The 23,358-nt window shown below is 40.9% G+C and overlaps 1 protein-coding gene across 24 annotated transcripts in view; it reads left to right on the forward strand.

Moving 5' to 3' along the window:
- Positions 1 to 5,307: 5,307 nt before the first annotated feature.
- The window catches only part of LOC122775545 (neuronal cell adhesion molecule-like), a 71,450-nt gene continuing 53,399 nt past the window's right edge, over positions 5,308 to 23,358 (forward strand). For 20 of the 24 annotated variants that reach the window (XM_044035481.1, XM_044035490.1, XM_044035486.1 and 17 more), the window contains exon 1: positions 5,308 to 5,463. The gene's annotated coding sequence lies outside the window, so the exon portion shown is untranslated. The remainder of the gene's footprint in view (positions 5,464 to 23,358) is intronic. The other 4 variants (XM_044035500.1, XM_044035501.1, XM_044035502.1 and 1 more) reach the window with 1 other exon arrangement.

The raw sequence follows: 23,358 nt of genomic DNA on the forward strand, positions 1-23,358 counted from the left end.
ATTATTAAGTTGGTAACATCTGTTAGGTCTAGTCCTCAATTTTCAAGGTGCTTGACTGGATTAGCAACGACACATTCTGATTAATGAAGTTACAGCCACAGGCAAATGTGGAAATGTCAGAGTCTGTCTTTGTTCTCACTCAGATATACTGTTTGCTGATGTGTGTTTTCCTTCTATTTTGTGAGCAAGGTTAGCGATATATGTTTTTAAGGGGGCGATCATTTGAAGGCCCGTCCCTGAGCTGTCCATCATTTTAAAGAAATGACGGGGAAATGAGATGAGATGACTGTGCAAGGCTGTGCTCAGACACCTGTGTAACAGCCCTGGCCAGTGATGGATCACATCTCCCTCCAGCATAAACACTGACACAGCTCTTCAGCAACTGTTCACATGCTTGACAACACACAGATGGCCTCAGAAGGTGGAGAACACAACAAACCATATCAGCAGGGGACTGGGTATCTGGAGTTTACAAAAAAAACAAGTGGACATTAAATGTCTCCTATATTCTATGTATGAACACAACATATGATCAAGGAGATCATGAAACCTGTTCTCTTGATATGCTGGTTTTATTTTAAATCAATTAAATGGATCTATTTAATACCATTATTAAAGCAAGACATGAGAATAACTAGCATTGTCTAATCTCTTGTAATCCACTGATTTGATATTTAGACTCACTCATTTGGAACTTATATGCATATAGTAGATGAGTGGGGGCACGGCACATTTTGAATGATTCCATTCTCTGCAGTGCAACCTGCTTAGAAATATGCTTCCTGAAGAAATGAAAAAAAAAGTTTTTCCAGTGCATTAAAGGTTTTTCGGAGGCTATAAAATGTTTGGGTGTTTTTATTTATGTTTTAGAGGCTGAGTATTACTTTCGCAGTGCAGAGCAGTTCTTCATACATCCTCAGATTTGGAGGTAATACGTCCTCCATCACATATCCCCCTCCATCTTCTCTTTATATGAGCACTGGAGCTGATTGTCTTAACTTTCAGCTCTTCTCCTTTTTTAATGTGGTCCATTATTTTCCTTCTCTGACTCAGATCTCTGATGGAGAGGTGAGGGAAGGTTTAATCATAAGACGTGGCCATTTAACACCTTTCATTTAACTGCAGGTTAATGGAGGATTTGTTAATGGTGTTGTATGAACAATGGCCGCGTTTTCACTTGTTAACAGAGAGAACTTCCTTAATTTAATTAGTGTACTCCTCAGTGAACAGAGAATAAACTGCCGTGGTTTGTGACACAAGCATAATAATCATAATAAATAGTTTCAGTCTTATCAAAGCTCAGGTGCTTTGTATTGTAATGCTGCTTGTATTCTCTAAACTCCCGCGTTTGTGCTTCTGCCCCCCTGCGTGTTAACATGGTTAGGCAGTCATGTAATGGCTGAACCCACTCAATATAGAGAACATGTAATGTAATTAAACAGCAGACTGGGAGAGGAAATGCAACCCCTCCCGATGTAAACAGATCTGACTCATGGACTTGTCCCCCAGCAGTGATCACATCACTAATTTGATTTCTTTGGCACCTTTGGCCAAACTTCCACTCTCTGAATATGAACATGTCTCAAATCTCAGGAAACAAATCCCGACAGGGTTTTTTAACAAGTTGCTGTTCAGTAACAACTGTTCATCCTCGGGGTGGCTTTCACTCAGTTACACCTCATATTTAGTAGCAGCAGTGAACACACACACAGCTCATTAGCACACAATTAGTTTCGGGGCAAGTGGCTGATGCCGAGATGAAGATGCATTTTGAGTTGAAAATACTGCGGCAAATTAACAAAGAATTACTGCGTTTATTACTGCGTCTATACTTAGAGTTTATTACTAATAGATGGTAGTTGTAATACGCTGGCTACACTGATGATGTTTTATACTGAAGTGATTTGATGTAAATTTGGATCTGTGTTGAACCTCTGTTATTAAATCATCATCTCTGATGGGAACCAGACCATTTTATGGTTTGCTTGCTCCTGCTGCTGGTGCATGTGTTTTCCACTCTTCTCTGCAAGGAATAAAGAGATAACAGTGAATCAGCAAATAAAACAGGTCAAGTGATAACTGTGTCTCCCCTGAACAATAGCCATGATTCCCTGTGTGTCTCAGCAGAGGATACAGAGGACTCCTTGAGACAGTGTCTTCTATCTGATGTGCTTGTTTTTTATATATATATATATATATATATATATATATATACATATATATGTGTGTATATATATATGTGTATATTTCACACAAAGCCCTGACAAAATTCACTTTGCAACTTAAGTGCTAACTTTGTCTCTGTGGTGCTGTATCCATGAACTCATGAAAATCCCTGCGTGTATTTTATGAGTAATACGCACTGGGGAAATTAAGCGAACAGTTTAATGAGATTCGAGAGGTATTCAGATATGTCTGGAGGCAGTCTGAACTGAGAGGGGAGGACAATTACTATACTTCCCAATGGCACTGGAAAGGCAGATTTGAGCAAGAATTCCCATGTCCCTTCATCTGATGATGAGGGAAAATGCTGCTTTGACACTGGGGAGAAACACCCAGTAAGTGTCCTTGGCCAAATGTCAGCTCCTCATTTTCTCCTTTCTCTGCATACTGTTCAGTTTAGCACAACGTCCTTTGAAAGATAACCTAGAAATAAGAAAGATGGAGCACTGTGGGAAGTGAAAAAAGTGTTGGTAGAAATCATTGATTTTATGCTTTAAAAGGCAGTTGAGTGTACGGGCCTTAAGGATTCTTGTGATAACGCCCACATCAACACTTTTCCAAAAGATTATTAACTGTTCATTTTGCAGTGATCGGTGCCACGACCTAATTTTAGCTAATCTCCATCCGTCAGCTTCTGTATTGTAACCCAAACCAGAAACCCTGTCTTCATGCCAAACCAGGCTTATCCTAGTAATAACTGCATCATTTTCCCTCTGTGTTTGATGCTGCGGCTGCAGATGGCTACCGTAGCTAAGCCTGAGATAATGCTGCGTGTGGAACATGCAGGGAGAGCAGGGCAGACTGAGCAGAGAGGAAATGTTGCTTTTAAGTCACATGACCTTAGCCAGACAGTCTTGGTTGATCCCTCCCACTGTGTGATTGTTAGTGTTCCCGAAGCAAAATGGTGGCAAGTGTATCAGGGCGTGCAAATAGCTCTTCAGCAATTAAGTTCCACAACAGCTGGGGTGAAGTTCAATGTCCTAAAGGCAAAAGTGCTCATATTTGACTAATTGCAGGTTGTGGATGTAATGTCGTTTTCGCCTTTTAACTTCACCTTGCTTCACTTTATGATGATGAAAATGCTCAGGTCTGCAAACAAGGCTTTTAAGCCTTAGAATTATTTTAGTCCATTATTGTGGGTCACATGGTAGAGAAGTGGCTAGCTCTGTTGCCTTACAGCAAAAGGACCTATAGGTTGGCGACCTGATCTGTCCAAGGGCCCTTCTGCATGGAGTTTGCATCTTCTTCCGTGTGCATGTGGATTTTATCCGGGTTCTCCAGTTTCCTCCCACAATCCAAAAACATGCAGACATTACTTGGTCACTCTAAACTGACCGTAGGAAAGGAAAGAAAGGATCTAACCACAATTACAAGGTCAGGTGGGGAGTTGATCAGAGCTGCTGCGAGTGTGCCGCCACAAGGGACCAACCTGAATGTGTCTAACATTCTAACATTCATACATGTTTTGATGGTGGAAGGAAAACAGAGAACCTAGAGGAAACCCATGCAGACATGGAGAGAACATGCAAACTCCACACAGAACCAAACCCAGCACCTTCTTGCTGTGAGGCAAGAATGCTAACCAGATCAGAACATGGGTCTTTCTGCATGGAGTTTTCATGTTCTCCCTGTGTGTGTGTGTGGGGTAACAGGGGTGGTATTCCAACAGAGTGGCTAAAGAAAGACAGGGTCACCTAAAAAGTCAAATTAAAACCAGCACCATCTCCCAATTACGCCTCAAGTTGTTCCACTAACGCAGCTTTAGCTAATAATGGCTGATTTAAGACGGACTTGCATTGTCTCACTTAATGCACACACCTGGGATATTTATGACTAGTGGATGAACATAAATTGTCGATGAAATGAGTAACACAAAAGGAAAAAACTAGAGGTCCTCTTTTTTCATACTCAAAATATCACAAAGCAAAACACGTTTTGGTTACAGAGTGTATGCTTTTGTTTTGATTAAAGTCATTTATACCAGTAAAATGTCCACAAAGTTTAACTCAGAAGAGGAAATCAGCACATACTTTGAAAAACTGAAGCCTATGTTCAATGACACTGACTTGTATTAGCTTTAATGATATATGTTGTGGTTACATACAAACATACAGTAAATGTGACTTATTATTTATGGGCAAAATAGTCATTTGTTTTAATATGGGGGGGTAACTGGGGCAAAACAAATGTTTTCTTCCATGTTGTGCTACTGTACATTTCCTGCTAATATGCAAATGTGCATTTAATATCAAGGGGGAACATTCAGAGGTGGGGGACTTGAGTCTGACTTAAGTTCCACATTTGAGGACTTTAGACTTGCTTGGCTAACGTTTAACTTAGACTTGACACTCATGACTTCAGACTCGACTTAGACTTGAGTAAAAGGACTCAAAATGACTTGACTTGTGGAATATTTACATTTTTTCTAGTGAAATTTAATTGAAATTCTACACAGGAAGGTAAGACAGGAAGTCAGTTGGTTGCATTTAAGCTAACGCTAGTTAACATCTTGGTGAGTCAAAAGCTAGTTATAAGTGCGCAAAACGTGCCGGGTTTTAGCCTAATATTTTAAAAGACATTTCCATAGTTTAATTTTAATTACATTTTAGGCCCCATAGATCTTATTTATTTTCATTTTAATGATGTTAAATATCTCTTTTTTCTTCAACAATTCAGTTCTATATGGGACCATGAAGCAGTCCTTATGTTGTGTTTCTGTGTTTCTGTTTTGTCTTTTATAGCATTTTAAAGGTGGAATATTTGGGATATCTGCTTGATTCTTGCAAGAATGGCTTGGGACTTGCTCAGACTTGAAGGTTACTTAATCCCATCTCTGCTAATCATCACAGTCTATGATTTTATTTGTGATTTTTAATCCAGCCATTAATGAATCTAACATTATTTTGTTGTCAATAATAATAATAATACAAATTTTACATCAGTTGAAATGTGTGATACAGGATATTTGCTTCACTTGCTGGAGGCCACAGTTCACCAGCAGCGGCGCTGCAGTGCGCGCACGCCCCGGAGCGACGCTGCTGCTGCTGCTGCCGCTGCGCGCCACAGCGTGTGTTTGTGTGAACTGGTGGGAGAAGAGGAGAGAAGAGAGGAGAGAGGAGAGAGGACCAGACCAGTGCCTGAGAGCAGTGGAGACCAGTGCGGGAGACTCGTCGCTCAACGGGACTCCACGTAAATAAAGACAGCACAGCAGGCTCCGTGTTTGGCGAACGAGCAGATAAGGTGAGCGACATCTTTATCATTCATAATAAACACGTGTCGTTCAGCCCGCGGTTCACTGTCAGGAGTTTGTGGAGATGTAAGCAGCCCGCTGTACGCTGACTTACATGCTGCACAGCTGCCAACAACACCACTGTCCTCTTTTATCTGCCTTTCTCCTCGAGGATGCAGAGAGAGGTAAATGCGCGGGGTCGTTTTTTTTTTGAAAAAAAGACTGGATCTGTGTGAAGATAAAGCGCAGTTTTCACGGGTTGTACAGTTCTGCGGTCACCGTGAGTAGCAGGTGCAGCTTTACATATGACAGATCACTGTAGCTGTACCCGGAGGACGACTGTCAAACCAAAGCTTGACACACAGGGAGCTGCTGAGACAAATGACTGTCACTTATCTTCCTGTCTGAAGCTTTGATATCATCTGCCCTCTGCTTCATAGATCTACAGTGTATGTATGTAATATCTGTTTTTCCCCCAGTGTTGATGAAATTGCTGTCCTCATATACACAATCTCTCATGTCCTTAGCTGGTTTGCTCACCTCATATTTAACTCCATTCGCATTCCTGATGTGTCTTGTTTTCTCTTGTCAGTCAATTTGTTTATTCAAATTTCCCTTCATCATACTCTGAGTATGATTATGATGGACCCGCCATGGGATTCACCAATATTATCTCAACGCTTTCATAAAAACAAAAACAAACACCATACAATCCCTTCATCATCCCCTCTCACCTCACCCTCCTCCTCCTCTTTCTGTCTCCACTTGGTCATAACCTCACCCCCCTCACCCCATCTCCAGACACTCTCACTCGTTCACACACCCAAACACACATGAATGCGTTGATGCACTTTCTCTGCCTGCTCAGTCACATTAATGCAATGCTAATGACCCCTGCTTCATTGTTCTCACTCTCTAGAAAGAGCTGACACACTTTCCAATAATGTTTATTCACTCCAGCCAGACTATTGTTAATCTGTTTTAAAAGGATAACAATATTCCTCCCTACACTAGCCTTATGTCTACTTTGCATTAATTCAGAAACGGGCGGCGAAATGTGTGACGCCATGTCACACATGCATGTCCCTGGATGTTTGTGTGCCTTTTGGTGGTCTCCTCATAGTTTGAACAAAGTGAGAGCTGCAAATCGACTGCTATTGGAACTTTACTGACTGGACACATCAAGGCTCATTTGACCAACGTGGAGAAATCAGGACGAGATAGTGACCCACATTGTGCCAGCTTTACTTTCACCCTCAGCACAAATGGCACCAGGAAGGGAGATTTGCATAACTTAGGGATTATCATGACACACGTTGGTCGGAGTTATTGTGCGAGCAGCAGTCAGTCACACAGCAGCTGACCTCAGACCAGTGGCGGGCAGCTCCGCTCCGGGGGCTATGGGAAAAGCTTGGGTGTTGGAGGGAAAATGCCACTAATTTCACTCCGTGGGCCGGAGAAACACGGAGACTATTTTGCAAGAAATGATCAACGCTCCTTCTGTCAGCGGCCGTCTGTGGCATTTTGAACTCTGCCAACCACAGGACAAGTGTCTCATAGATGGAAGGAGTTGTTCTGTGTCACTTCTGGCGATGATAATGACATCTTTTCTGAGAAGAACTGATATGAACCTGAGAGACTTTCTGTTGGCGATTCATTTACTGCAAGGAAGCTTTATTCACGTAGCCTTTTTTAATGCATTAAAGATGCCATTATTACCATGAACTCAACAAATACTTTAGCTTTCTACACTAGAAGACATTTAAAGATAAGTCAGTAGACCAATGAAACAAATAACCCATGGACTATTTTATTGTATTTTATGCCATGGAAAGACCCAGTTTTTATTCTATTCTAGTTTGTTCTAATACATTTGTAGTTTTGACCTTCATTTCTATGATTTATGATAGTTTATGATTTATATACAAAACAACTCGTTGATTAATCCAGAATTGTTTCCCCCAGTAATTTAGCTATTGTTTATTTAAATCACTCAGTCAAACAGTCCACACCAGTAAAGCTAAATGCATTTAAAGCTACAATATGCATAGTGGGTCAAAACTAGTATTTTAGTCTGTAAACTGTGATCCATGTGTTCTCTATCAAATCAGTTAAAGTAGCCAAGGAACTGGTTTAAAACCAGTATGATCATCTGACTTTTAATTTTTTGTTTTTTTACTGTTCCCAGAACTTGTCATTAAATAATGGCCAATACAATGCAACTGATGTCTCTGTTGCAAACAAACTGAAATTGTACTTTCTGTTTCATTACAACACTGTCCATGACCAAGTTCAATAGTGTGCTATCCCAGGTCACTCCAGCTGATTGACTGAATGATGGAGCTTGTGTGTGTGTGTGTGCTGTGGCGACACGTGTACTTGTGCCGTGAATGGACACAATCCAACTGCAGTTATGTGTAGAGGAGCTGTGCTGCTCAGCTGTGATGAGGTTTAACCTCCAGGGACTGATGGAGGCCCATGTCTATCCATTAGTGTCACTGCAGTCTGGATGAGTTTTACCAGTGAGCAAGTCACACAGCATGCTGACATTGGCTGGACCTCCGTGTCAAAGCATGGTCGTCTCATTTTGGGACTGATGAGTGGCTCGTTAGAGGAGTGGTGCCCCCACACACACACACACACACACATTCAGCCGCTTCACGGCTGCTTGAACACGTGTGTGAATCATCTTATATTCTTATGTATTCATATACTTATTCATTCATATGTAGTCATGTACTCGTATGAGTGCATGTAAAGAAAAGTCATTCATGTTCATTACATACAAATTGCTTTTTCTGTGTGTATGTGTGTGTGTGTCTCTCTGGTGGGTGCAATTAGAGTTTCACACTTGGTTAGGCAGCAGCTTTAATGGGGATTGACATGTTCCTCCAAATCCACTTGACACAGCTGCAAGTGTTGATGTTAACATCCTCGACCTGTGTGAGTGTATGGTGACAGATAACGATGAAAAATGAATATTTTGCAGACAGACTCGAGCTGTTTGCCTTCTATGTTATTATTATTCTAAGCAGTTTTGCATTCTATGTCCTATAGAACCTGCAGCTTCAGTGGTTTGTGCTGAGTTTTTGATCAGTTGATTTTTGGATTTTGAAACTGTTGCAAAACCAAATAGAATCAGTTATAGAAAAAACAATGTACATTTAATGCTGTGTTTTATGTGTTAATGTGTGGAACTGTAGGTCAGCAGTCTATTTGGTGGACAGATGGTGAATGAGTAGCGGTCAGTGCAGGTGTCCTTGGACCGACTCACTGCGACCGAATCATTACACCAGATCTTTACAACGTGACATTCAGAGAGACCAATCACTCAAGGTTGCCCAGGGAACACCACTATCACCCACACTAGGATATTAGTGAGAACAAAAGCAGATAGAGTTGCTCTTCTGTCCAGACCAACTGCCAGGGAGTTGCAGCAACAGATCCTCCCTTTGAAGTGCCACGTTGTGATAATGGGGTGAAGTGTTGTGGGTTTTATATTACCTTACTGCCCCCAGTAGAGCGTCTGACAGGTTAACTCGCTCTGTATACCATAGGATCTGACTGCCAGTTAGCTTTGAGTTCAGGCATCTGAAATGAAGAACCTGCAGCTTCAGTGGTTTGTGCTGAGTTTTTGATCAGTTGATTTTTGGATTTTGAAACTGTTGCAAAACCAAATAGAATCAGTTATAGAAAAAACAATGTACATTTAATGCTGTGTTTTATGTGTTAATGTGTGGAACTGTAGGTCAGCAGTCTATTTGGTGGACAGATGGTGAAGTGTTGTGGGTTTTATATTACCTTACTGCCCCCAGTAGAGCGTCTGACAGGTTAACTCGCTCTGTATACCATAGGATCTGACTGCCAGTTAGCTTTGAGTTCAGGCATCTGAAATGAAGAAGTATTGATGAAAAGTGACATGTGTGCTCTGACTCTTTTTTTCTGAACTCTCATAATATGCTTCTGTGTCTTGCCCCCCCCACACACTTCCCCTCCTAAAGAAGATTAGGAGGGGAAGTAAAAGTGGGAGTGTTTTGAAGCTTCCAGGATGGGGGGGTTTATTACGTACCTTAGTCGATGCTGAGAATGGGCAGGCGAAACAAAGGATGTCTGTTTTCTCTGTCTGTACTGGTGGGGCAGCTGTTCTATCCTCTTTCTCGACTGTGTGTGTGTGTTGGGGCGGGGGGGTTATAAGGGTTATGCCCAAAGACATCCACAATAGGAACTTGGATGTTGCTGCCTCTGTTTGAACACTGTCCCTGCTGAAGTGGACTGGAGAGCTAGTCCTTGCTACTGATAGCCTTAGGCTTGGTGAAGCTCAGGCCAACTTTGAAAGGGGCATCAGATGTTGTTGTTTTGTTTTAGTGTGTGTGTTCCGAGTTTTTTGCATTTTCTTTTCCTGTCCTGAAAACAACATGAGATGGGCATTGCTCCAGGCTGGCCAAAATTTCAAAGCATTCAGAAAGAGTGTGCACTTGAATGTTTTTGTTTGTAAGCCTCCATCTTCTTCCTATTTGCAAAGAGCTTGAGAAAAACTCAACCACACATCTCACTCCCTGTTGGCACTGTGTTGCTGCCCACTTGTGTTGTCTAATAGCTCCATAAATACATCACCACAGCTCTTATTCTGCTCATAACATTAGAAGAATGAGTTCTGCCAAGAAATCCGCCACACTCCTCCACCGCCTCGCACCGCCATGCTGTTGAATACTGGGTCTTATAAACTTGTAAAAGTAGGGGGTTTGTAGAGATTTAAGCAGAGCAGAGGCACAGATTATCTTTGTCGCCCCAGCACATGATGCAACAGTGACTGAATGAACAGGAAAGAAGGGGACACTTAGCTGTCAGTTCATGAATAAAGTTGACATGGAAACACAAAGTGGTTTTGCTATGGTTCAGGAGGCTCGCTGACCCCGAGGTCTTATTTAGGCCAGGCCCTTGAATGTCCTCACCCTCTGCTCCACCCTCTACTCCCTCCCACACCCTGGCTGAAGGTAAAACACCATGTTAGCATCCCAGCAGCCACCAGTGAAGGGCCCTTAATCCTAGTGGGATGACAGCTTGGCTCTAGATGCTGTTTCTGTGGCGCTGAGACCAATGGGCTTTTCTTTTCCTCTTTTTCATCCCTTAAACCCCCCAAAACACAGCCACAGGAATCCTGGGAAAAATTCTCTGGGGGAGAGAAAGGAATGGTATGGTAAACAAATTCAAGTGTAGATCAGAGATTCCCCCATTCAGCAAAAGACAAATGTGTACGTCCTATGAGACTAGCACAAAACACAATGTTATTATTATTTTTGTCTTGGTGCCACGTGTTGTGTAAAAAAACATAATCTGTGCCCCGATAATCTTTGTCCAGGCTTCAAAATGATTAGGGAAGATTGAGGTCAGAAAACCATTAGAATTATAAAATTTGGTTCCACTCTCAAACCAAATCCCTTCTCTTCCCTTAACACCATTCAGTGGAGCCAGCCAGAGCTCACGTGTTAGGAGGTTTCTATTAGATATACAGTTTATATTTCAAGGTTATGAAGTGGTATGATTTTCTACTTTCCTCTGTTCATCAGTCGAAATTGAATGAATTTGGATTTGTTTTTTTTGACTGTTGGGAGGATAAAAGTCATCAAACATCTTGAGCTTTGACCACTTCAATCTTTTTTCATTATATTGAATAAACAAATGAGTTAAAATACTTAATCTATAATCACAAGAATTATGCATATAGCCCTAGAGTATGATATAATATGTTATTAATCTGACATAGTTGATAAGATGTTTGTCATTTGTAAAACTAGCCACAGTACCATAACCTTACATTATACTGTACTCTCTGTATTTTTATTAGATATTGTACATGCACATACATGTTGAACAGCACAAAACACATCAATAATTAGGTCTGAGCATTTTTTTACATTTCCCTTTTTATCAGGGACAATAAAAAGACTTGTCTTCATACTAGATTTATTAACAAAACACATCAACCATAATGGGGTTGACTATTTGCTGAGAGCAATTTAGGATTAAATGTGAGCAGTGGAATGGTAATAAGTATATAATCTCCTTGTGGTCAGTCCTTTGCTGGTTTCTCAGCACTGGGCATCTTTAGGAGATGCAATTCTTATGAAGCTAATTCCTTGCTGTGGGCTAGTAAGGCCTGGTTGTGAGGAGGGGAGGTTGGACAAATGGCAACTTCATTTATCAGGATCTCATCTGAGGCAGACTGGCCTGATAACCCAATCACATGTCTAGTGTGGCTAAGAGCTGTCTGGACCAACACTGGGCTTTTTTCTTTTAACTCTGTGCTCTGTCTATGTGGACATATCAATGAATCTTTGTCAGGCTGCCATGGTTTCGAGCCAAAAGCCTGTGGCGTTGAAGCAAAGTCTTTCAGAGAAAAAGATTTAAATATTGTTTATGTTTGAAACCATCTTTTCCATGTGCTTCATTTTCTATATATTTTGACACACAGTAACACCAATGTATATTTTGATCTTGGAGATGAATAGTGTCGCTTATATTGGTTTTAGCTGACATTGTCCTGGCAAAGGATGAAAAGACTTGGGTCTTGAACAGGGACTTCAAGGTCGGCTGGTTTTGGGCCTCTCAGGGCTAAATGCACAATGACCACATCTCTCCATGAGCAGTGCCATGATGGACATTAAACTCAAAGGGGTTATTGCGTGACAGAGAGTACGCCTCCATAGATCTACCCTAACCCTGTGAGAGAAAAATAGGACACTTTCATTCACTGGTCATTTGTAATGTGCCACAGAGGTGGAATTCATAAAGCTCCTGGTTTTGAAGTGAGTATCTTGAATGTAGTTGACATTTAAATACAAGTGGAGGGCTCAGTTTTTAGTCCAGGGGCACTTTCTTTGATGAAATGTTATATCTGTGTCATGAAATGTTATATCTGTGGAATAAGTGATTGAATTGTCAAAGCACAACGACTGATGTTTGCCTCTGTGCTTGCTGCCAGCTTATATGCATTTTATCAGTTATCTGAGCTAAACTAAAATCCACATCTGAGGCCTTTTTTATCTGTTATTAAAGCCACTTTCATTACAGTTGTAAATGAAAATGAATAAAGTTGAAATTTCCCATAGCCAGCCTTTGACATCATGACATGCATTACTCATGGATTTATATAATCCTGTTTTTTAGCCTTAAGCTAAAGAAACTCACTAGCCTAAGAACAGATTATAAATAGATCTTTACCAACTGTATCTATCTCTGTCTTAGTATCTGCCATTCTCTGTTTTCCTCTCATTATTTTCCCTCCCCTCTAAACAACATGTTCTATATTTCAAATGTGCATTGTCTTTACTCTCCATGAGCCTGGACTAGTTGGCTATAGCTGTGTCTCAATTTAGAGTCTGTTTTGGAATTCTAAGGACAACAGAGGCATTTTGCCATTTGCAACATTTGCAATTGACCGGTGCCATGGTGAGGTTTTGTAACCTGAAATTGCGACCATGTAAGCTGTCTTAACACACTTGTCTCCTCATATGTGCTGTGCTTCCTTGCCTTTTGTCCTCTAAATGAGAACATCGTTAACAAAACTGACATCATGTGCTAATGAAACTAGCGATTGAGACACAAACTGTTTTTGAAAAATGCTTATAGACGTTATGTTGCTCCATGTTTGTGACTCAAGATGACCGATGCATGACGCAGCATGCGTTTGCAAACATAGAGTTGAAGTGAATAGATTATCCGATTCCTGATCTGGCTATTTAGTCATCGGGCAGATATCGGATATTAATATTGGATAATAATATTATATAATAATAACTATTCAATACAGTATATTCTTACTTCCTGGTTGTCCTCAACCAGCAAACCAGATATGGTCTATGATTTATGTGTTCTTTGTATGTTTTGTCTTTCTTGGCAACCATTATCTCCTTTCAAAACCTAATCTCAGGTGCACAATATATCCTGGGATAGTTTGGGCTGGAAAGGATCCACCTTTGCATCTCTTATAGCTCAGGAATTAAAGGACTTATTTGTCAGCTGTATTTGGAGGAGACTTTGAAATGGAACAGCTGAGTCACAGCGCTGTGATGCATTTAGCCTCCATCTGTATGCCCTGAAATGAGACTCAGCTTAAATGTAAATCTATTTTTTAAGCGTGTGTGTGTGCGTACTTGTATTTGTTCCCTCTTTAGGATCCTTTCTGGCATAAACACTGGCCTTGTCAGGACCAGTAGTCCTCATGGAGACCAAACCATGGTCCTAATAAAGCATAACCTCATTTCTGAGGAGCTGGTTGAGTTTAGGTCATAAGATTTGATTTGGATGATGCTATGATTAGTCAGTGCATGTCGTTATTGCGACACCATCTTAATACACGATCAGGTCTGATGTACCAGCCGTATCCTTTTACCTATTTTTGATGATCTCTTACCAAGCTGATGTTGGTTTTGTCTCTTGAGCTGATTAACTAGTCGTCTTGTTAGTTTTCTCAGACTGTAAACTGCCATTTCTAGGAGTAATGCCATACGCCAGCTCGTAACATTCATTATATCATTGCACATTTTATAATTTCTTCCTGATTCCTCACTAACTCATTATCTATCTCTTTATCCGCCTCATGAGGGTCGCAGGGGGCTGGAGCCAGTCCCAGCTGACGTAGGGTGAAAGGTGGAGTACACTCTGGATAGTTCACCAGTCCGTCACAGGGCTGAATTTTTAGATTTCCCCACTTAAAACACTGCTTTTAAATGTAGATGTTGCTCAAAGCAATGGTGCCTATCAGACAAGAATAAAGGAGCTTCATGGAGGTCGAACTGATTGGATTCTCCACGGTCACCAAAACATCTAATTAAGACTTGGGCGTCGCAAGTCAAACTCCGCAGGATTACTCTGGCCCTGCACCTAAAACCCAAACCTGGGACATGGTGATAACTAGACTCACATAATCTGAAGATGGGGCTGACTGGAGGGGGTTGATGGTGAAATTGTAAACTGTCAGGTCCAGTTTGCATGGAAGCAGTAAAACAAATAAGCAGAATCAAATTTAAATCAAACATTATAGTTTTACCAAATTGAAAGCTCAACACCAAGGCAGGAAATTATATAGCAACACAAGTAACATCAGTGTGTTTTGGTGAGATAATGGTAGACAAAAACCTGATTTCATGCAGAATTTCATCCATGTCGTTAACAGTCCCCCGCACTTTGAAGTCAAATTAGACGTGGAATGGGTGGAAATACAGACAGATTAGGAAACACAGTGCTTTGAAAGTACATTTAACATCCCTTCCCCAAATCTCCCTTTTATTTAAGTATCTCCCCCTTTGTTCAAACTATAGGATGTGGGTTGGACGTGAGCTCTGAATTTGACACTTTTTATTCAGTCTTTTGTTTCTGTGAAAGTACACGTTTACTGTGGTCGTTGTTTTTTTAACAGCCCCGGAAAGAGTTTTTAAAGAGAATAACTCAGTGGGAGACTGCTATTGATCAGGTGTTTGCCTATAGGAGGTACAGATGAAGGGAAAAAGAGGTGAGGAGGGTAAGGGGTCAGGACAGGGTGAGAGACGGTGAAGAGCCAGTGACCAGGACATGCTCTCTTTCACCAGGATGCAGCCAGGGCTGAAATATAGCTCACTTCTTTTGATGCTGGAAACAATGCCCCTGCTGGAGGCCTGAGGATATGTCCTCTCCCCATGTGTCCTTTCTAATTTCTTAAAGATATCAATGACCTGTATGCATGTGAATAAAGTCTCTGGTTATATGAGTGACTATTGTAGACAATAGCTTTTTTGATTTATCACAAAAGTTTAAAAGATTGCCAGAGCTTGCCATCTTTTATTGCCCTTTCATTGGATTCAATTGTGAGATGTGTTTGCCAGTCCAGCATTGAAGTGCAGGTAGAGTAAGAGCTGAAAATGCTCCTCTGGCATCAGAACAAAGGCCCCTGTATTTGTCTGCTTATCTAAGTTGTTATTGAGCTGAAATGGGATTTTGCATAGCATAGTTTGATTAAACCCCACCTCATGAACTGCTGTGATGAAGGCCCACCTTTATGTCTTTTCAAACCACCCAGTTGTATTCCTGTGAATCATATTGGGTGGAATGGAAGGATAATGGAGTAGGTGGCCATACAGAAATCCCCCAGGACAGCTCGTCATAGCACTTCAGTTTGACTAACACTTCTTTTTCACATCAGACATGGTAAAATGGTATAAAAGTGGCTCTTTTACATAACACTGGACAATTGCATGCCTAACCTCTGTTATTCACCCCCGGGCTTTGAACTGGAGCAACCTCTACATATCTGTGTTTTGTAATGCAAAGATTAGCGGACTCAGAGGCATGGTCTTCATATGGTAATTGGGCAGGATAACAGTGATTTGGGTGTAGATTTCTGTTTTATTATATATATTATACAAAGTTAGCTTCTTTGACAAAACATTTGCTGGTTTTGGTTAGATGTTAAATATGGTGAATATGAGTTGGTAATATTGACAACATATGGATTTTATATCAATATATACTGTAATTTGATATTCTGGTGAGTTTAAAAAATCTATTTTAGGCTTTGAATGTTCAAACTTTAACCCCTTGGGAAAAGCAGCATTGTCCACTTGTTTTTTCTTCAGAATTTAGCCACGTTTTGCATCCCTTGTTGAACAGAGCTTCCTTCAACGTTTGCCACAGTGTCTCAATAACACATATGCCGCTTTTCCATTATATAGTTCTAGCCTGGCTTGAGTCTGCCTGTTTATTTTTTTTTACTTTTCCATTTGGGATAGTACCTAGTGCTTATTTTAGTACCTGCTCTGCTGAGGTTCCACGCAAGCTGAGCCAATACTAGAATGTGACGTCAACAGACTGCTGGCCACTGATCAGTCAGAGAGTGTCATCACTGGAAGAGTCATGAGCACGAAGTCCCACACAAGAATCAAACCGAACAATGACGAACTGTAGATCAGTTAAAAGGACTTAATAATCCTGAAAACATGCGTTAATTTCCAACATTTAGCAAGGACATTTCTAAAATCTCAATATTTCACAGAAGAGTCTGGTGTTGTACTCTGCTCACGTTGTGGAGGTAGTATGGACTAATGGAAAATGACGTGTCTGGTACCCAAACTGTGTAGAGTTGAGCTGTGTTGTGCTGAGTTGTGCTAGAACTGTTTCATGGAAGAGCGCCAATAGAGATATTTAAAAATGGAGCTTGATGATGCTGATACACCAGTACAACCAAAGATAACTGGTAGCCCATTAATCTCTATGGGCTAATTTCATTTGCTTTATGGTACCATGCTGTTCCCTTTATCTCATTCACACATTTTCTTAGAGAAAAATAAAACGCAGCAAAACATCTCATATGATTTACAGTTGTGTCAGTATATACGGCATACAGTATGTGACATTTTTCCTCATAGATTCGCATGTAGCCTTTCAGCTGTGCCCAGTAAAGGAGTGCTGCTCTAAATGTTTAATGGAAAGTTAAGGGGCATCTTCTGTCTCTGTCTGCATTGTCTAATTCCCACCTGGCCAAGATCCAGTGCTCACTGCAGCACTCTGACCTACTATACTGCTGCATTGAGCCTGGATCTCAATGGAGACTGAAGCTCCACTAAAGTTCTGTGGTATATTTAGGGTCAGCTCATACTTGATGGGGAGAGGAGCTTTTGCATTTCTGCCTGTGCGTACAATATGTCACACCAGGAGTTTACCCTCTTTTGTGTGTTCTTTGATTTCTGAGTTATACTGATGTCTGAATACAGCAAACATCCTCACATAATCTTAAACAAGTGTCCATGTTGACTGTCCTCTTCATTGTCTCTTTTAAGCAAAACAACTGTGTTTCTCCACCTGGACCAGCAAATGTTGTACTACAGGGGGCAATGCTCAGTTGGCAGGGACTTGAACTCAAGGTCCACTCTCGTTCATCTGCGTAGGGCCCACACAGACCAACACAGAAATGGGTGGATGAAGTCAGGAGGACGTTAGTGGACCTCTGTAGACATGTGGACAGGTTGAAAGTATGACAAGAGGTCTCTTCTGGTCACTTGACGCTTGTGTACTAAGGGTGGGAATTCACAAACCTTCACTAGTCACAAGTCAGAGTTGTGTGCAGGTCATTTGACCATCACCTATCCGTCTGTGTCATGGTCAAAGCCTCTGCATTTCAGTGAAACCCTGGTCGTCCATCAATGGCTCTTTCAATGCCACTTGGAGACAATGCATTTTTGCCATGCCATAAAGCAGATGCTGTATTATAGTAGCACAATACTGGGCCCACCACAAAAAGTTTTACATGTGAAAGGCACACCGGGATCAGGATGCCGACCACTATGTGGGGCTTTTTGACTTGCCATTCCATAGTGATTACACGCGGGAAGGAAACGGAGTCGGCAGCTTTAACTGGCATTGTGATAATTGCATAGAGAGAGGAAATGCACTATCAAGTGCTGATCCAATCTTTTTCCCAATGCTGGGCCTTTTTATGCTAACAACAATATAGAGATTAGTGTGACACTGAATGAGCTTGTCAGCAGCTACACCATAGATATATAAACACGAAACATACAGTTAAAAAAATAATATTTTGTTAAAAATGGATGAAATTCTATAAAAACAGCTGTAGTGGATTTCTCTTGTCTGCAGTCATTGGCCTTAAATGCAGCTGTAGCAGGTGCTCACTTGACTCTAATCCTTTCAAACCTCTCTCAAAGTCAACAAATCAGAAACTAAAAACTGAAGTGAAAACAGATTGACCTCGGGGGCTTAACCAGCAGAGCAGAAAAGCCCTGCAGTGACATGTTTAGCTTCCTTTTGTGTGAGCACTACCTGTCTTCTCTTGCATTGCTGTTTGTTGTTAGAGAATTTAAAATGTCTCATCCTTGTTCAGAGTTGTGTCTCCTTGGGGCTCATTGGACGATGCATTCCTCAAACTACATCCTATGTAAAAAAAACAATTAAAATAGTGTTGAACCAACTGTGCTAGTTGACTTTCGAGTCAGCAGTCGAGCATTCTGTAAGTGAGACTCTCATTAATTGAGCACTCAAGCAGACCTTGGAAGGCCAGAGGTTCCCGATGAGACAGGCTGGTTGGTCAGTTGATTTCAAGCTTTAGAAGGACCTGCTGGAGACAGGCAGCACTCAGACCTCCTTGTGACCCTGTGCTGTTCTTGGCTCCCTTGCACCACTCAGGGGGCTTATCCTCTCTGACAAGAGCTCTCCAAGGTCTCCAGTTGGCCCTGTCAAGGACACACATTTATCATGTCAAGAGTCTGAAGAAATGGCAGAAGCCCTGAACACATAAAAGCCCAGACGCAGACATGTTTAAGCACATTAGCCCAGCTCTTGTCCCTCCTCAGAAAACAAACAAACAGTTATGTGATTTCAGCCTCAACCTTTAGCAGGTTGATGGCACTGTAGTTGGCCAAATGTATCTGAGGAAACAGAACACTAGGATAAAATGTGAGCACTGCCTTGGATCAGTTATTTTCTGTGAATTCAACTTGAATTCCTCACATTTAGTCTTGGGTTCTGTCTTCACACCCAGTGAAACACACTGATGTTGCAGCCCATTAACAGCTGTCTTAAGACTTGAAAAAGCAACACGTTGAAGGTCCTGTGTTTAAGAATTTGTGACATAGGCGGTAGGCGGAGTGTGGGCCTTTTGCTTTCCTAAGCATGTCGGGGAACTATTGTGGCCTTTGCATACCAGAGTCTGCTTTAGCTAGTTTGTGCATTTAGGCTGCTGTGGAAACATGTTGCAAAATGGCATCCTCTGTAAAACAAGGTCCTTGCCTAAAGTAGATTGAAGGCAGAGTCCCTTAGATGTCACTGTTTTTAGTTAAAAACTAAATATCTGAGGAATTCAACTCTGTTTTCTGTTGTCTTCTATGTCTGCAACATTTTCCTTTGCTGTTTTTTCGTTAAAATAATAGGTTCTTAATCCCACTTGGATTTTAAAGTTAAACAAGTTTCGCATATGTGTCTGTCCAAATCTGCTTATAAAAGATATATAATATTTGATTGACAAGATGAAAAACACTTTTAGCCATATTGTCAGTGTGTTTATCATTCAACAAATTTCCAGTCATTCTTAGAACATAAATAATGGTAATCTCGTCATCCAAAACAAAAAAATCTCATCATCATCTCACATTTCATACATTTCTGTCTTTATGCTACTCCAATATGCTATTATTTAAGTTACGTTTATTCAGCAGTGGGCAGCTGTCCCATTTTGGTACAGTATTTCCCTGAGGAGCAAAGTGTCTTTTCTTAACTGCAGCAGTGTTAGTTTTGCTTATCAAGAATGTGTCAGAGGGAACACAGATGGCATAAAGTAAATAACTCAGTGTAGTGGAAGAGTGTAATTCCCCCCAAGCTGTGAGCATGTAGCACAGATATCAGATACATCCTATCACTCAGTAAAGTCAGGCCTAAAAACCTGGAAATAGCAAACCTGTTGTCTCTACCAAATTGTGAGAGATCCTGCAGCTTCTTTTCATTCACAGATTCATTTTCTCTGACATGTTGCATTTAGGCGAAGCTTGTCAGTCAGCTTCATTTTGTCATTAATTTATTCATTTAAGCAGTGGCAGCCTTATTTAGAGACAATGGTGCACACACTCTGAGTTGAATTAACCTCAATAATTATGCAGATTTGGTGAAAGAAAAGCTTGATTGTTACTCACTTCTCAAAATTCCTGCCCCCTGCTGTGCTCAACATTCAAGTGAATAAAGTAGTAGATCCAAGAAAATACCCAGTCGCCCATCTTCAGGATCATTGTAGAACAGTACACTAGATTATTTGTGTAAGGATAATACCCTCCGAGATCAAGCTTTATTGTTTATGTTTACATTTATCAGTGGTTTTCACATAGTTCGCAGGCTAATGGAAGCATGTATCCACTCTGAGTGCATTGTCTTGTGCCAACAGAGCAGATTTTCTTAAAGCATTTTAAAGGAATCCACTCCAAGTGTTTCCAATAAAGGCCTGGTTTAAAGTGCTAATGGGTTGTATGATCAATACATGAGCTTTCCACTGTAAATACCAAAGGTGGTTGAACACATTTATAGAAGAGCATTGGAATCCATTAAGTGTTCACCTTAATCCAGGCGCCATTCAAGCTGCCGCTGGATGTGTATGGATGTTGTAGTTTGTGCTTGTATCATATCACTCTGATATTGTGTAATCTTTGGATCTCTAACACAATTCTTTGTTGTTCTTTGCCAAACATTTGCAATCCCATGTGGACTTACAAGCTGCTGCACAATACCAGTCAAACATCTGGACACAACACTGTGTACATTTTATTTTAAAATTGTGTAATCTGTGCCTTTATTTTGCCAGAATGAAGCTGTGCCACTATTTTTATTCTTTAGTTAAGGTAATAAAATATTAATGATTCAACATTTCACTTTTTTTTTTTTTAGCTTGAGGAGAGCTGATAAAACAAAAAGGGAGTAGTAGCTGCAGTTGATTATTTATTTCTTCATACCATGTCAGAAAATAATGAAAAATGTCAAAGTTTGACATCTGCAAATGTCTTGTTTTGTTCACGATAACAGTAGACTGTCATATAGATGCAAAGAGACCAGAAAATATTTACATTTAAGAAGCTGAACTCGCAGCACCTGATTTTATTTTTTACAAATAAAAAACTCAAACAATCAATTACCAAATAGGTGACAAATAATGATACATTATTCTTCACTTAGTCATCCATCATTTGTTGCTGGCCTAATGGTTAGGATAATGCATGAAAATATTCCATCTTGCCAGTTGCCAGTAGCCTTTGAGCACTACATTGAATCCAGTTTCTTTCTACCTACCAAATGTATAAATCAAGCAGAACGTCCTCTCATTCACTGCATGCTCTTTTGACAGTTCCTTTATCGTGACACATTTACAAAGAAGCATTACAAAGCAAACCTATTAAACAGCGTGTGCAGAATCCACAGCCTGCCGCAAAATGACGGCTCCATTTGCCACAAATTCATGGCCTGACGTATGAGATGAGCAGGACCTCTGTATGCTCTGCTGCTTTTCCTCAGAATGGATGTTCCCTGTGTGGCTTCATTGTCTTGGCACAAGCATTCAAGTACAGCTCAATGCCACATCTGATTTTACTACAACAATGTTGTTGACTGGTAATACTTGACATTTGATTGTAAATATTTTATTTATATATTATTCTATACTTGCAATCTACTCAAGGTTATTGTCACATTGGCTTGTGGGGTCACAGTGGTTATACAACCATTATAACAAGCTTTGTACATTCATCAAATAGCACCACATCTCTGACAGCTGGTTAAACATAACAAGGCATTTCTCTGACCTGGAGAGTATTTGATAACTAGAGTAATTGTTTGTGACACAGCCACATGGCGACATAGAGGCTACCACTGTCGCCTCAGCAAGAAGGTCCGGGTTTGTGATCCGGTCCGACTGTGTGTCTGTGTGGAGTGTGCATGTTTTGAGTCCTATGAATCCATTTTATTTTTTCTTAAATTATGTTTGTTGTGGAGGGAAAAACATCCCTCCCTCGCTATCAGTGTAACAATCTCCCATGGAAGTCGAGGCAAACGCCTGCAGTCTATTCTCATACAAAGCTTGACTTCATGTTGAGACAAACAGCCACAAACCCAGCAGGAAGAGAAAGAGCTGCTGGATGTCCTCTATTATTGTCTGTCATGTCTTGTTAATGTCACACCGGTACGACATCACGCTATGTGGCCAGTGGGCACAACCCACACCCCACCTACCAGGTAAAGATACTGTTCTCAGGGGAAACACAAGCCTGACCCAGGGCTTTACCCATTCCAAAGTGTACCATACTGTACCACACACAGCATATGTTGGCCCTGTGATGGACTTTGGCATTGGTGTACCTCGCCTTTTCGCCCCACGTCAGCTGGCATTGGCTCCAGCTCCCTGTGAACCTCATATGGAAGATAAGATTTGTGGTATACAAAGTTTGTGTAAATCAAATCTGACTGTAGATGCTGGTCTATTGGGTAAATACTAGGCTCCATCTACTTATTTAAGGTACTGTAAGTACTGACTGTGTGTATGTGAAAGAACAATAGACTAAAGCAAGAGAGGCCCATCAGCATCTTGACTCAGCTGCTAAAAACAAGGGCAACTGAAATTCTGCCTAAAGCATAACAGAGAGGAGGAGATAAAAGCTGTGCTGAAACCAGTGTGGCTGGTACTCAACCTGTCTGTGATGAAGACTAATGATGGATCTTCAGAATAGGAAGCCCAGGGATGTTGCTTTTGTTCAAGTGTTTCTAAGAATAGGACACCTTGATTTTCTAAAAAGAAAATATTTTATTTTTTTATTTTTTCTGGTTTAATGACTGAGGTAATACTGTGTGTGCTGTAACAAAGCAGGCTGAGTTAATAGGACATGTTTGGCCTCGAACCACAGTTGTCTCCTGCTCCTCAGATTATTATGATGTGTTCCTACTGTTTGTGACCGCGGCCTCCTCTAAATGCTGTCAGTTACTCAAAGACGACTTGTGTCGATTTTGTGTGTGTGTGTGTGTGTGTTTGGGGATATACAGAATGTGAGAGTGAATTATTGATGCAGTGTAAATCCAATCTGGCTCATGGCAGGTGTGCTGTGTGTATACATGTGTGTGTGTGTGTTTTGTGTGTGACATATTGTCAGAGGAGGAGGCAGCAGCAGACAGAGCTGTAATTTAAAGGCAGCACCGTCTGCAGCCCTGCCCACACAGATTCAGCTACAGTCCTATAGAGGCTATAGACGGTGTCTGCATTTTACAGTGCACACGGCCACAATGTTCATATATACTTATGCCTTATTGAAAACTCTCACCCACTCTTCTTGTTCTTCTTGTTTCGGTCTCACTTGAGCAGTAGATATTTTTTCTCTCTCTGACCCTCTGTCTGTGTC

Source organism: Solea senegalensis, linkage group LG10 (genome assembly GCF_019176455.1).
Source record: "Solea senegalensis isolate Sse05_10M linkage group LG10, IFAPA_SoseM_1, whole genome shotgun sequence".
Classification (NCBI taxonomy): Eukaryota; Metazoa; Chordata; class Actinopteri; order Pleuronectiformes; family Soleidae; genus Solea; species Solea senegalensis.